Source organism: Protopterus annectens, chromosome 5.part0 (genome assembly GCF_019279795.1).
Source record: "Protopterus annectens isolate FY-2018-M chromosome 5.part0, PAN1.0, whole genome shotgun sequence".
NCBI classification, from domain to species: Eukaryota; Metazoa; Chordata; order Ceratodontiformes; family Protopteridae; genus Protopterus; species Protopterus annectens.
Window position 1 is genome coordinate 136,341,124 of NC_056735.1, and position 12,668 is coordinate 136,353,791.

General features: G+C 46.3%; 1 protein-coding gene across 2 annotated transcripts in view; it reads right to left on the bottom strand.

Annotated features, from left to right (window-relative positions):
- Positions 1–12,668, bottom strand: part of TMEM131 (transmembrane protein 131) — a 3,850,119-nt gene that overhangs the window by 663,253 nt on the left and 3,174,198 nt on the right. The window lies entirely within an intron of this gene.

A 12,668-nucleotide genomic window follows, 5' to 3' on the forward strand; every position in this document is an offset into this window, starting at 1 on the left:
GATGTGTAGGACGATTTTAAGAAAAAGTTTAACCTGCAATATGGAGGCTAAATGTGGTGTTAATGGCAGACAAGCTGAAAGAGCAGAACAGTGGACTTTCACTGAGGAATATGACAAGCCACTTTTAAGGAATTTACATAAGTAAGAAAGTACTACTGGAATGTCCATTGTCCATGGATAGTGGATCAAGACTTCTTTTAAGGCACCAGATTAAATGTAAGATTTCCTAGTACTGAGTTTCTGGCCTCCTGCAAAACCCTAAGAACGTCCTGTGAAAAAAGGTGCCTGAAAGGGATCAAAAATTGATCATCTAGAAGGTCACTTGTAGCATTGACAGATGTGGGTAAATCAATGATCCCTTGTCTTGTTTAAGTAAGTCCAACCTGTGAGGTAACATGTGGTGATGGCCCTTGGCTAATTGTAGAAGGAGGAACCAATGCTGTCTTCCCCAAAAGGGAGTCACCAACAAGATTTCTGGTTTGTCATGATGAATTTTCAGCAGGAATTTTTGAAGAAGGAAGAGGGGGGTGCATAAAGAAACACCCCCTTCCATTAAAAAGATAGGGCATCCACCTTCCAAGCCAGAGGATGAGGGACCCTGAAACAAAAGAGAGGAAGCTGTCTGTTTTGAGGGGAGGCAAAGAGGTCAATATGTGGAGTACCCTACCAGTGAACTAGATCCAGGAACATATCTCTGTGAAGCATCTATTCATAGGACTGTATCATGGATCTGCTTAATGCATTCACCACAGAGTTTTGAACCAAGGGTAGGTAAACAGCATGAAGGGCTACTTTGTACTGAATAGTTAATTCCCATGCCTTGAGGGCTAACCTGGAAAGAAGGTAAGATTTGGTCCCCCCTGCTTGTTTATGTACCAAAGGATGGTGGTATTGTCTGTAAAATTCTTCAGAGGACCAGGTAGAAAAAGAGGATTTGAGGTTTGCAAGGCTAGAATCAGAGCCCTCATCTCTCGGATGTTGATGTGCTCCCTCTGCTGAGATGGAGACCAGAGACCCTGAGCCTTCTGGAAGCAAAGTTTGCCCCCAGCCTAAGTCTGAGGTGTCTGTAAACAGCTGCTGATAAGGCTGGGGTAAGAGAAGTGGAAGGCCTGGATTCAGAGATGGTTGTTGAATCCACCAGTGGAGCTCTGTTTTCAGGCAGGGGAGAAGAGGAACCAGGACATCTAAATGGAGAGCATGTTGAGACGAGATTGCTTTAGAAACCATTGAAATTTCCTTATGTGAAGCTTTGCAAAAGACAGCATGGGAATCATGGAAGCCATGAATCCGAGAAGTCTCAGAAATTCCCTGGCCGGGATAGAAGGAAGAGGCAAGAGGCTTTCTACGAAGGTTGTAAGAACCTTGTCTGCAGGCAGGAAAACCATCAGCAAACCTTTTCTGAACCTGTACCCTGATGGAGTCAGACTGGATGTTTTGAAATTTATTGTGAATCCTAGGCCCTGAAGCTGATGAATGGCCTGCCCAAGGTTTAGAAATAATTGATCTGAATCATTGGCCATAAAAAGATGATTGCCCAGATAAGGATAAACTTGAACCCCGTGGACCCTCAGGAAAGCAATGGCTGGGGCCAAGCATTTTGTGAAAACCCTTGGGTCAGTGGAAAGACCAAAAGGCAAGGCAGAAAACTGAAAGTGCAAAGAACCCCATGGACCCTCAGGAAAGCAATGGCTGGGGCCAAGCATTTTGTGAAAACCCTTGGGTCAGTGGAAAGACCAAAAGGCAAGGCAGAAAACTGAAAGTGCAAAAAACCCACCGAGAAATGTAAGAATTTCCTGTATTGAGGGTGAATGGGGATATGCAGGTAAGCATCTTTGAAAGCTAGAGAAGCCATGTAAGATCGAGGAGAAATCAGGGGAAAAGTGTCTAAAGTGACAGCATCCGGAAAGAAGGCACTACCAGGAAAGTGTTTAAGTGGCACAGGCCTAGAATAGGTCTCAAAGGATCATCCTTCCTTGGAACCAGAAACATTCTGGAGTAAAACCCCATTCCTCTCTGATTGAGTGGCACAGGCTGAATAGTGCCTTGAGATAGTAGCTGAGGAATCCCCATGAAAAGAGGGAGAGTCTTCTAAGTCATAAGGTAACTTTTTTGGATGATGGGAAAAACCCAGGCATCCTGAGTGATCTTTGCTCAGGCTGAAAAGGGAAGAGACAGGTGAAGAAAAAGAGGTGTATGACTTGGAAGAGAGGAGTGGTTGTCGCAGAGAAGTAGGCCTGGCTTGAAAGGGCTGCTGAGGAGGAGGAGCAGAAAATAGAAGTTATGTTCTTACCATAACGTTCCATGTTAGTTGTCTTCTTCTCGCCTTCTTTCTTGCTGGATGGGTTCGGAGCCGACCTCGGCTCCGACTCAGCCACTCTAAAGCTCGAGAGTTGGTTCCACCGGCTCGAGGCTCCCCTTATATCCCACAATGCTAGGCGAGAATTACCTCAGATCTCGTTTGTGAGCTAGGCCCAGCTAATAATATAACCAGAAAAAACTGGAAAAAGAATCCACCTCTATAAACAAGGGGAAGAGGAAAGGTGACCTAAAGCCTGATCTAGGAAAATATGCACAGCAGAGCATATACCTATAGCAAAGAGGTGGTAGAAAGAGTGGTCACAATCAAACTCCTCTAGGTCTGTCCAGGCCACTGGGAAGGAGGGGGGCCAAGAAAGAAGGCGAGAAGAAGACAACTAACATGGAACGTTATGGTAAGAACATAACTTCTATATGTTAAGTTGTCTATCTCGCCTTCATTCTTGCTGGATGGGACCAGCCCCTAGCACCTTGTCCCGGGTGGCCTAACGGAACAGACTCTTGAGAACAGTGGAACCAAAGTTAGCTCTATGCCTAGAAGCTAAATCCAACTTATAATGAGAAATGAAAGTGTGAGGAGTAGCCCAAGTAGCCGCTGCACAAATGGTGTCAATAGGCAGTCTGTCTTGGAAGGCTATAGAAGTAGCCAAAGCTCTGGTGGAATGGGCTTTAGGTTTGTTAGGCAGCTTTTGGTGTCTAATTTCATAAACAAGGGAAATCAGAGATGTTAGCCATCTAGATAATGATACCTTTGAAACTGAAAGTCCCTTTCTGCCTTCTGCATAGGAGTCAAACAGCTGGTCAAATTTTCTGAATTGTTTGGTTCTATCCAAATAGTACCTTAACTGACGATGAACATCTAGCCAGTGTAAGTTTTGTTCAGACCTATTGGAATATTCTGGAAAAAACACAGGGAGGTCAATGCTTTGATTTAGGTTAGACGCCGAGGCTATCTTAGGCAAAAAAGACGGGTTGGTTCGTAAAGATACCCTGTCCTTATGGAACAACAGATAAGGAGGTCGACAGCTGAGTGCATGAAGTTCTGAAACTCTTCTAGCTGAAGTAATAGCTACCAGAAAGAGAGTCTTCCATGATAGCAATTTTAAAGAACAGGAGGCTGCAGGTTCGAAAGGGGTAAGAAACAAAGAACTAAGAACTAAATTTAGGTCCCAAGGAGGAGGAGGATTTCTTATAGGAGGTCTGAGTAGAAAAACTCCTTTCAAAAAGGCTTTGCAAAGCTTGTGGGACATTATGGCAGACTCTGAAATACCCACATGAAAATTAGAAATAGCTGCCAGTTGAACTTTAAGAGGAGAAGGAGATGAACCTGCATGGAAGAGTTCAGCTAGAAAATCAAGGACCATTTGGATGGAAGCAGTGAAAGGATCTATGTCCCTTCCTTGAGCCCAATAGGCGAAACGTTTCCACTTACTCAAATAAATCTTTCTAGTGGAAGATTTATGGGAAGCTATCAAAATATCTCGAACAGAGTGAGATATTTGAGGAAGCCTGGCTAAGGTTGGAATTGGAGGAACCAAGCAGTGAGGTTCAGAGAGGGAAGGGAGCGATGAAACTGACCCGACTGATGGATCAAAAGATCTGGAACTAGGTCCAGATGCCAAGGTCGCTCCAACAGAAAATGATGCAGAAAGGGGAACCAAACCTGTCGAGGCCAGTAAGGAGCAATGAGGATCAACGAGGCCTTCTGAGCAATAGCTTTCTGTATCACTTGAGAGATTAGTGGGAAGGGAGGAAATGCATACAGAAGTCCCCGGGGCCAAACTTGGACTAGAGCGTCTCTGCTGGGCTGGCCTGGTAAAGGGAACAGGGTGAAATAATCTCTGCACTTGTTGTTTTGGGGAGTAGCAAAAAGGTCGCAGCAAGGCTGACCCCACTTGAGAAAAATTTCTCTCACAACAGAGTCTTTCAGAGACCACTCGTGAGGCATGAGGATAGCTCTGCTCAACTTGTCCGCGATTTGATTGGACTTCCCGGGGATGTGCGTTGCTATCAGAAACCGCTGAGAAGAAATCGCCCATTGCCACAGTCTGAGTGCTTCTCGACACAGGGGGTAGGACCTGGTTCCGCCTTGTTTGTTGATAAACCACACTACAGACATATTGTCCGTCTGGATTGCTATCGTTCCCAAGGGAAGAGAGTCTTGAAGGGCTTGCAACGCTAAAAGCACTGCTCTCATCTCTAGAACATTTATGTGCAAGTGGCATTCTTCTGGTTGCCATGTGCCCTGGACAGTTCTGCCCTGATAATGCCCCCCCCACCCGATCAGGGAGGCGTCCGTTGTCAGTGTAGCAACCGGAGGGGGAGGAACAAAGGGTCTTCCCAATAAGAGCTGAGGGGAAGACATCCACCATAGAAGATGATTCCTGCATATTTGCGTGATCATAATGGTGTGGGACATCGGAAGTTGCTGGTATGACCATTGTGTGAAGAGCATCCATTGAAGGATTCTCATGTGGAATCTGGCTAACGGAAGCAAAGGAATGGCAGCCGCCATAATCCCCAATACTTTCAGAACTAACCTGGCTTTGACTCTGTTGCTGCTGAAGATGAGCGAGACCAGTTTTGTATGTCTGTTATTCTCTGATCTGTTAGCCTCGCAGACATGTTGACTGTGTCTAGAATTGCGCCTATGAAGGTAATAACCGACAAGGCGACAAAACAGACTTTTCGCAATTTATTGAAATGCCTAAATTTTGACAAATGCGAAAGGTGTAGTCCCTGGCCAATAGAAGAAGATGCTTGGTGGGAGCTGTGAGGAGCCAGTCGTCCAAATATGGAAACACCTGGAATCCTTGACGTCTCAGGTGAGAAGCTACCACTGCCATGCATTTGGTAAACACCGGGGCAGTGGTGAGACCAAAGGGCAGGGCCCTGAATTGAAAATGACTGGTTCCCAGCCTGAAGCGGAGGAATCTTCTGGAGCGTCTGTTCATTTTATGTGATAGTACGCATCCTGAAGGTCTATAGAGCACATCCAGTTTCCTTTTCCCAATAGGGGAAGGATGGACTGCAGCGTGACCATCCGAAATCTTGTTTTCTTGACTGACTTGTTCAAGATACTGAGATCCAAAATTGGTCTCCAGTCCCCTGTTTTCTTTGGAACTAAAAAGAACCTTGAGTAGATTCCGGATCCTTGCTGGTCTGCTGGAACTGGCTGAATTGCTCTTTTTGCAAGCAGCTTTGAAATTTCCAAAGCTGCAAGATCCCTTTGAGCGGGTGGAACATCTGGAAGGGATTTTTTTGATTGGTTTGGAATGCGAACAAAGGGAATGGGAATAGCCTTCGGAAATGATGGACTGTACCCATTTGTCTTGAGTCAGGGATAGCCAGGCTTCTGGGTACAGTGACAATCTTCCCCCCGACTGCCTCCGAAGGTGGGCAGTCGGGCAACACCTCAGGGATGCTGAAAGGGCTTATCAGAGAAGGCTTCTCGATTGCCCTGGTTCTGCGGACCCCCCCTGCCTCTAGGGCGTCTACCATTGTTGTTCCGCCTCTGCCTCTGGCGGGAACCGACTCTGTGCGTCAGGCGAAGACCCTTGAGATTGTTTGTGGAACCACATTTTCCCACTTTTCTGACCTTTGGGGTAAGGCCTAGAAGGAGTAGAAAAATGGACTCCGGCAGAAAGAGTCTTGCCATCTGTCTCGCACCTAGTCAAGGTTTCTTTCACTTGAGGACCAAAAGAGATGATCCATCGAATGGGGAATTAGTGAATGACGTTTTAAAGGGGTCCGCAAAGTTGCATAGCCGCATCCAGGCATGCCTACGTAAGGCCACACCTGTCCCTGCGGCCCTGCTCGCTCCATCAGCCGCATAAGAGAGGAGGCGCATGGAGGAGTTGGCTATGGAGTTCAGGGTAGCCAGCTGAGTGTTCATCTTGTCTTGAAAACCCGCAGCCGTAGGATCCTTCAACATGTCACTCGCTTCTTTGATCAAGTCCCTTTGAAGACGAGTAAAATGGCATAGGTAGTTCAGCGAACGCATTGCAAATGTCGCTGACGAGAACATCCGCTTCCCGTACCTGTCCATGGACCTAGATTCCTTGTTAGGTGGATGGACAGGCACTGAAGGATCAGCTAGTTCCTTCTTAGTGGCAGCAGCAACCACCATAGCATCCACAGAAACTCCTTTTGTCAGAAACTGTTTATCTGCTGGTGCTGTAATGAATTTTGAGGGTCTCCTGGGAGTGGGGTCCACTGAATCAGGAGCCGTCCATGCCTTTGCTACCACCTGCATGAGGGGGTCAAAGGGGAGACACCCAGGAGGTGGAAGGACGAGAGCCAAATGCCTCAAGGTACACAGATTCATCCTCCGAAGGGTTGAGGGCTGGCCAATTTCCCCTCTGCTTAAGGATTTCTAGAATGTCTGCAAATGAGACATCTTCAGAAGGGGAACGGGGGGAACCCTCGGAATCCTCTAAATCTGTGTCAGAGGTGACGGACTCAGGTGAGTCTATGTGTTTCCTCTTACACTTTCTCTTCCGAGGGGGCTCTTCTGCCAAATCAGGAGAGGCCTCGGAAGAGGATGAGATCCCCACAGGGGATTCCTGAGGAGCTGGCTCTCTGCGGTCCGGGATGAGGGAGTGAGTCGACTTGACCTGAGGTACCGAAGAGGGGGGGGTGGACGGAGCCGACTGTGGGGTAGAACCAGGTTCTAACACACTCCGCATGACCTCGAACGCACCCCTGTCAGGCAGAGCCAGAGGTCCCCGCTCCGAAGCTAAAACCTCCCTCGGCACCGACAGTGATGGCTCGAGGCCGATGTCGGAGCCGAACTCACCAGCGCCGAAGCCCCGAGAGGGAGAGCGGGGTCGGACAATGGTCCGATGCCACTCACCCCCTCGGAGCCGGCGATGGAAGTCCGGCGCCGAGATTCTTCTAAGGAAGAAATCGGAGCCGACGATGGAGCCGAAGACAATTGTATCGGCTCCGGCGCTACCACAGTCTCGGTTCAACGCCCGCCCAGCTCAACGGAGTCGGAGGAGGAACATATTGAGGGACAGGGGCAGGCATCGACTGATGAGTCGGGCTCTGAAGCATTTGGGCCAGTGCCTCGGACTTAAGAAGTCGACTCACTACCCTCTGAAGGTCATGGTCCGACAGCCTCGATGACCTAGAGGAGTGAGATCTATGGCTCCGTTCAGACAGCAGAGGAGATGCTGGAGCCGAATGAACGGAGCCAAGGGATGGTGACCTAGACCTCTTCCTAGATGTCGGTTCCGAAGGTCTGGTCGGAGCCGACACGGGAATTTCTAATACCTCGGCTCCAGTCGGAGCCGAGGAAACCACAGAAACTGTAGACTGAGACTCATCGGCTCCAGCCGGAACCGATGTAGACGGAGGTTTCGTAGCCTTAGGTCTCGGCTCAGTAGCTGGAGCTGAGGACCTAGAAGCCTTGGAGGGCTTTCCCGAAGAGACAGTAAGGGAACCCTCAGGCTTGAGTAAACCTCTCAGAATCAGTTTGTTTTTTCTTTTCTGCAGGACCCTGGGGCTGAAGCCGTGGCATACAGCACAGGAGTCCTGCAGGTGCAAAGGCCCCAGGCAGTAGACACAAGAAGTGTGACCATCTGTCAGAGACATTTTCTGACAGCACAGTCACACTTCTTGAAGCCTGAGACCTTTGCGTCTTTAGACATTTTAGAAAAGTGTAATCACACACACCCAGTCAAACACACTGATTACACCCTATCCTATTTAAAACTCAAAAAAATAAAACAAACTACCAAAGTTTTAAATTATGAGAAAACACACACACACCACTAGGGGATGGAGGAAGAAGGCCTGAAGGCCCGAGGGAAGAACTTATAAGTTCTTGTGGAGAAAAATGGGATTTTAGAGAGAAGGTGGGGGAGATTCCACTAAACTAAAGGAAACAAGTGTTAAAATTAAAATTAAAGGGGTTTAAGTATACTAACTTTAATCCAAAGTTACTCACCAAGAAGCCGGTAGAAAACCAACACCTCGATCGCTGTAGCGGCAAATGAGATCTGAGGTAATTCTCGCCTAGCATTGTGGGATATAAGGGGAGCCTCGAGCCGGTGGAACCAACTCTCGAGCTTTAGAGTGGACGAGTCGGAGCCGAGGCCGGCTCCGAACCCATCCAGCAAGAATGAAGGCGAGATAGACAACTTAACATCAGTAGTTTTTGATTGAGTGGTCTCCTAGCATACTTCTTAGCCCTAGTACCAGAGGAAGAATGGCCAGGTGTCCTAACAAAGGATGTTTTGGCAGGGAAGTTCCTATGGAATTTGGGAAATGGTGAGACAAACAAGTGTTTTAAGTCCTGGAGTTCCTTTCCTTTTTCCTGTAGAGTTTTAAAAAGTTCTGCAGCTGCTAAACCAAAAAGAGCAGACTTATCTAAAGGAGTGTCAAGTAACATGGCTTTTATGTCATCTGGTAATGATTGAAGCCTTAACTAAGAATGTCTCCTAAGCACAGAGGCAGAGGCAGCAGCTCTGGATGATGCCTCAACAGCATCACAGCTACACTTGATGGAATGTCTAGCTACCTGAGAAGATGCAGCCAAAAGTGACAGAACCTGTGACTTAATCTGGTAACTGGGCCAAAGCCTGTGAAGCCTGAGAAAGAAAGGCCAAAGAATATCTAGACATATGTGTCTGGTAATTAATAGCTCTAATAGTTAAAGTAGTAGTAGTATATACCTTCTACCCAGTGTCTCAAGAAGTTTGCTTTCCTTATCAGAAAGAAGAAGCTTAGCAGAAGAAGACAAGTGAGAAGATTTATCAGAAACAATGGAGACCACAGCTGGATCAGCAAAAGGAGACACAGAGAAACCTGCAGTCATCTGGTACTTTATAAAATCTATCAGGCCTCTTGGGAGCAGGGGCCTGGAAGTCAGGTATTTTGGAGGAAGAAGCAAAAGCATCCAGGAAAGCTTGAAGGACTGGAGGCACTGCAGAAGGAGCGGGAACCTCCATATGTAGCAGATCATAATAATGCTTTTGTTCCTCAGAAATCTGGGAGCAATCCCATTTGAAGAACTCTCTCATCTTATTAATGCTTTCTCCAAAGGAAAGCTCTTCCACAGGGGAATCTCTCCATTAGACTCCTCCTCAGGAGGGAGCAGATTCCAGAGGGGAAGTAATTTGGATGGAGTACGCAAGGGAGTCTTCATCAGAGGAGGAATACTCAGAATCAGAGGAAAGAACCTGAGATCCAGTAGCCCGCACAAGAGAAGTGAAGGCAGGAGGACGGGGAGAAGCAGCAGAAGGCTTCAAAGCCATAAAGGCCTTAATAAGACTCTGGGGAAAGGCATCTTAATCTGACTGAGGAGTAGAAGGGACGTTCTGATGTTTGATCTTTTGTTTTTTTCTTTTCTTAACATGTCTTTCTGTATGAAGAGATAAAGTAGAGGAACCTGACATAGGCCTAACGTCTGGAGTAGACAGCAAAGGATCCTTAGTCGGAATGGCTGGAACGTCACTGGGGTCCTCCAGCAGAACAAGACGTAGTTAACTCATGTCACCCGGTATGAACGTTGGCATTGTCTCGGACGTGCTAGCCTTGGTGGCTTCCCCAGAGATACCTGCCGAAGATGTGGACCCGACCTCCAAACATATCACCGGGTCTTCATCGACTTCAAGGGGAATGTCAAAGTTAGCACGCGCAGCCAAAGAGGTTTCAGGTTTCTGCTCATTCACCTTCATCTTCAAAGATGGCTCAGCCAAAGAATGCACAACACCTTCCATAGAGTCTTTAGCTAGACATTTAAGTTGTTGATTTTCAAGATACAGATTTAAGGTGGAAAGACGGCTATGTAAAGTCTTTGGCACAAAGGCCTGCCAAATTGAACATGAATGGTAATCGTGATTAGGCCCCAAGCAGAAAAGACAGAGGTCATGGCTACCTTTATGTGGAATCTGCCTTCCACACTTACACTTGCCCATCCTGGATGTCATGTACAGCAGCAAATGGCAGTAGCAATAAAATTAATCCCCAACGGGGTACTTATCTGAAGCTGGCAGCAACACGTGGAATCCGACTGCGACCGTATGCAAGAGTCAACCTTCTGAATGGCGGTGAAAAAGTTCTTAGGATGGTATGTGCAGGCGTCCTTATGGCTGATGCTGTCACAGCCTACGTGTGACATCCCACGTATTGGCAGTGGCTATAAGCTTTTGTACACAGGCCGAATGTCGGGTCATTGGGCGGAATACAACCCATATGTAAAGAAGACTGCAACACTGAATAGGTGGTCATTTCTTCCTATTTTCTACATTTCTCCTTCGTTTTCTTTTTTTTTTTTGTATTGTAAAATGTTCCACATATGGGTGCCTTTGCCTGTATTTTTCTTCAAATGTCTTTGGAGCTGCTTTTTTTTGTATTGATCAGCCTGGCTTTCTCCTTTGCTTATGTATCGCACCAGACTAGATCTATTTTTTTTTTTGTCTGTGTTTCTTTTTTTATACCTTTCAAAAATCTCTGGATTTGTTTCTTTATATTTTCGCATATCCTTTTTTGCTTCTTTTTCTAGTCGGACTAAAGTTCCTTCATCTATGAAAATATTGTATTAGTAAATACATATTTCCCTTTGAAGCCTTTAACAGTATTTTTCTTTCCTTTAATTTCTTTATTAATCTTTCCAAATATCTTCTATCTGGAAATTTTGGGCTTCTTGTATAACAGTAATAATACATAATTTCTTATCTTCAACAGTCTACTTTGTCATCTTTATAATTCTTTTTTAGCCTGTCATTTTTTGTGTGTGTTTTTGTGACTACTACTTCTTTCTGCAATGGGGAATGAGCACTTTTTTTTATCCTGGGATTTGTATGGGAATAGAAGGACAAAGAAAAGTTGTGTAAAATCTTACCATAACCATAGATGTCCTTCTATTCCATGTTGCAGTATTCCTTCCCACCCTCCTTCCCCTCCTGTTAGGCTGCATTTCCCTTTCTGGGTGGCACAGCACTGGCATTGACCTTACTGGGACTGGTCTGACTAGGGCTTATAGTTCTGAGGGCTGGTGCATGCAGACATCACTTTTATGGCCCACATTCCTTGAGCCACATCAGATGTCCCACGCACCATACAGGGACTGAAAACTTTTGTATACTGGCCAGACGTTTGTGAAGCAAGAGCAGTAAACTCATATGTTGAATACTATAACATGGAAATAGAAAGACATCAGACCACCTCTGTGGCATAGAAGAATAAAACCCTGACTACAACACAGGTAAACCAAGTTCCAATAGTGGCTCAGGCTCCTACAGGGAGGATAGTAGTGAGCAGCCACTGCCAGCCTATCTATCATGGAAAGGAGGGAGATGGCACTTGTCTCACCAGAAGAGTGACTCCTACTTGGAACACTAGATGTTGTCTAGTGGAATTCAAGCCTTCCATACATGTGCTGTCATGGTACATTCATATTACTTAGGGGAGGGAATTTGGCATGTAGAAGCATGCTTCACCTCAGGAGACAGCAATGGTGGAGTCAGAGGAGCTTCCATGAGAGGAATTAGTGTTTCCAAGAAGAGAGGATATGGCACCGCAGGGCCAGCAAGCTGGCTAACTCCCTACCATCCAATTCTCAACAAGGAATGGACAGCCAATCAACATTCCTAGGCAGGAATTAATGGCATTTAAGGCCATCAACCAGCCTGGAAATGCCTGGGCCAACTGGCTGTCAGCAGTAAAAAGTACAGTTGTGTACACTTACCATAAATGTAGATGTTCGAGTGTATTCACTGTTACATCGGGTGGCTTTCCGACGACATTTCTAGATAATTAAATCTGCGTGTAAAGTAGTTTAAAGCAAAATCATGCTGACGCTTAATAGTGCGTTGGTTAAATCTAGCACAAAATCGACAACCCAGAAAGTTATGATCAGGGCCTAGGCAAGGAATACAGTAAGAATGAAAATCCTTATAAGGTATTTGCTTCCAACAAGAAATACAATTATTAACTTTTTCTGACATTGGTTCTGGAGCAAGAAAAAAGTTTCCCCAACGGGGTACTTAGCTTTATAGAAGACTTTGGGTCTGAAATTCGAACTCGAAAATCTCAGGAGTCGGCCAACCGGCACTTGCGAACTGCTTCTGCTTCGGACACCGCGCGGCAAGACAGACGAAAAAAAATGGTGTCTGCTGCTTCTTTTATACCCATGACGACCTGACGTCAGGGAAGGGGCGACGACAGCCGACGCAGGACCCAAGACTTTAGAATTCAGGCCGACTGAGGGCAACCTGCCAGCAGGATTACCCTAATGTAATGACTGCAACAGTGAAACATGAAGAACATCCACTGAGCAAAATCCTGGGGAGCACAAAAAGGACTAAAAAAACATTAAGTGGAAGAACTCGTACATTCTCCAA